The following is a 3644-nucleotide window of genomic DNA, read 5'->3' on the forward strand; positions in this document are numbered from 1 at the left end:
CATCGCAGCGCTACACATTGGCAAAGCAGCCCCCGTTGTTGCCGCATGGCCCCTCCCATGGGCAGCCATAGGTAGGTGGCGGTGAAGCCATGATCGGTGCTGCTGGGCTTGGTGTGGTAGGAGACGGCGATCTGACCCCGGGAGAGCTCGAGGATGACAGGGAGCCGGTTGTTGCGGAAGGAAGGGGTCTGCAGCAACCTGCCACCCTCCTGGGCCGGCCCAACCTGAGCACGCACCTTGTCGCTCTAGCCTGGCTGCAGGCTGAGCAGCAGTACGATGCACCGGCTGTCCTGCGTGTCCACCACCCAGGTGCAGTCCAGCTGTGCCGCAGCGCATTGCGGGCAGAAGTAGTCAGGCAGCGCGAAGGAGCCATAAAAGTTACCCAGCCTCTTGCCTCAGCTCCTCCTCTCTCTGGGCCGACCGAAGCTGGGCCTGAAATGCTGACCTCCCGTCATCCGGCAAATTCTTTTATCCGGCACAGGCCAGGTCCCGAGGGTGCCGGATAAGAGAGGTTCAACCTGTATAAATCATAATTCTAAAACAAACGAAAGGGTTGAGAATAGAGTCGTCAGAAATTGTGCTTTAGGCACTACAGGTAAAGAGAAAACTAAAAGATGTAAAGTCATTAAATTGGGACAGAGAAATAAGAAATATGTGAGAAAAACAACATTGGAACAGAAGTAAAGTTAGGGTGTGTGGCACAAATAAGCATTCTTTATACAAACGCACAGAATATAAGGAACAAATTGAATGTATTGAGGGCGCAAATTCAACTTAGACCATTACTGAGACATGGCTGCAAGACAGCCAGGACTGAGAACAATATACTAGGTCATAAGGTCTAGAGGAAGGATAGAGAAAGTGGTAGTGGGAGAGGAGTAGCCTTCGTGATTAAGGATGAAATTACTTAAATGCTAAGAGAGGATATAACAAGTGTTAAACAGGCTGTGGAGAGTTTATGAGTAGAATTAGGAAATAGAAAAGGATTTAAGACTGTAGAGGGAGTTGTGGATAGGCTCCCTGGTAGCAGCTGTGAAGTGGCAGAATGTATAAATGCTGAGATTAGACAAGCATGTAGTAAAAGCAGAGTGGTTTTAATGGGAGATTTTAACTTTCCTATAGATTGGGATCAGCAGACTATCACACATCAGAAAGGTAACAAACTTCTTGAGTGTGTTCAGGATATTTTTGTGCAATAATATGTCCTAGAAGCATCAAGGGGGCAGGCCATATTAGATTTGATAATGAGTAATGAGCCAGATTTAGTTAACAACCTAACAGTGCTTCAACATTTATCTAATAGTGATCATAATATGATTGAGTTCTACATTGTATTTGAAAGGGAGAAACGTGAAACAGCTATTAAGACTCTCGACTTAGGTTAAGGCCGACTTCAATGGGATGAGACAGAGACTGCCCACAGTAAACTGGGCAAATCTGCTAATAGGTAAAATGACAGAAGATCAGTGGGAGATGTTCAAAAAAGAATTTAATGTGATACAGAACCAGTTTATACCCCTAAAGGACAAGAGCTCTACTTGCCAAAAAAAACCCAACTATGGATGACTAAAGAGGTAAGGGATAACATAACCTAAAAGAAAAAGCATACAAAAATGCAAAAGATAGCACAGATCCTGGCGACTGGGAGAAATGCAATGAACAACAAAAGGTGGCAAAACAGCTACCAAAAGGAGTTTGAAAAGAAACTTGCAATGAATATCAAAATCAATACAAAATGTTTTACAATTATAATAGGAAAAATAGGGTGGTAAGGAGCAATGTGGACCCCTTAAAAACTAATATCGGTAATAATTGTAAATGAAAACAAAGAAATGACAGACATGGTGTATAATTACATTATGTCAGTGTTTACAGTAGAGGAAGAGGATAGTATGCCAAACATCCCAAGGAAACTAATATTGAATCAGGGACGGGGACTCACCAAAATTAATGTAAGCAAAATTACAGTAACAAAGAAAATTATAGCACTAAAGAATGATAAATCCTCAGGACCAAATGGTTTCCATTCTAGGGTTTTAAGGGAAGCAAGTGGGAATATTGCAGATGCCCTAACTATAATCTTCAAAGGTTCTCTCAATTTGGGAACCATTCCTTAAGATTGGAAAATTGCACATGTCATTCTGTTATTTAAGAAAGGTGAGAGAGTGAAATGTAAACCAATTAGTTTAACATATGTTGTCGAGAAATTGCTAGAGTCTAGAATTAAGGATAGGGTGACTGAACACCTTGAAAATTTTCCGCTGATTAGAGAGAGCCAGCATGGATTTGTAAAGGGTAGGTCATGCCTGATGAAGCTGATTGAATTCTTTCAAGAGGTGACTAAAGTAGTGGACAGGGGAAGGGATGATTTGATTGACGTTTTCAAGGTATTAAGGGGAACCAATAGGGTAGATAGAAAGAAACTACTTCTGCTGGGTTGGGGAGTCTAGGACTAGATGAGATAGCCTCTAAATTAGAGCTAGGCTTTTCAGGAGTGAAGTTAGGAAACACTTCTACACGCAAAGGGTGATAGACATTTAGAACTCTCGTCCACAAACAGCAGTTGATGCTAGGTCAATTGTTAATTTTAAATCAAAATTGATATATTTTTGTTAACCAAAGGTATTAAGGGATATGGGGAAAAGGCGGGTATATGGAGTTAGGTCACAGATCAACCATTATCTCATTGAATGATGGAACAGGCTTGCTGGGCTAAGTGGCCTACCACTGTTCCTATATTCCTACGTTCCTAGTGCCTGATCCTGTGGCCATTCGTAGCTGAGATCAGCTTACTCAGCACACTCTGGGGATTGAATCTGAGACCTTCTGATGTGTATGATTTAGTACCACAGCAGGACTACATGTATTTACATGTGAGCTTTAACAATGTATAAGGAGGAAGTACATTTATTCTGCTTATTACTTGTTCCTTGTTTTCATCAGAAAAGGACAAATTTGTAAGTTCCTCAATGGTCTGCAGGATAAAGATAGTATTTGGTGTCGTACTCAGTCATACAGACCACAGGTTCCCAGGTTTGATTCCTGGTCTACGCTAAGTTAGTGGACCTTAACTGGTCAGCTGTTGGGCGCCAAGAAGTGAAAAGTCTCTGGTTGCCATTGTTTAGAAATCTTCCTGTATGTTTACAATGTCACTAACACATAGTAGTATGAATAAACCTTCTGATACAGGGGTGAATGCAGTATTGATGAACAGATCAGAGTCAATGTCAGTGAGCAGTCAATGGTTCTAGACAAGCTGCTAGATTTACATACATCCAAGGGTGAATGGCTTGAATTTGAACTAGGTGGTTTCAATTTACATTTGGAGAAATGTTACCTATTCACAAACTAATTTTTAATAATTGATATAACAATAATATATGTACATTTTTTTTAATTATCCAAGGTTATCAAGTATACAGATACGTCTCATTATAATCCCCCATGTTACTGTCAGAGAAAACAATTACTTGAGAGTCGTCTCTGATTTAAGTTATCTTATTTTCCATCACCATTATTGCTTGCTGTCTCCCAACACATTAGTGGACTAAGTATCATTTCTCTATTGATTTCTTCCACTAAGTGCCATTGAACACTTATATGAATGCATTGCACTGCATTGTAAATAAATTATTCAAATTGCA

This window comes from Pristiophorus japonicus, chromosome 6, assembly GCF_044704955.1.
Source record: "Pristiophorus japonicus isolate sPriJap1 chromosome 6, sPriJap1.hap1, whole genome shotgun sequence".
Taxonomy (NCBI): Eukaryota; Metazoa; Chordata; class Chondrichthyes; family Pristiophoridae; genus Pristiophorus; species Pristiophorus japonicus.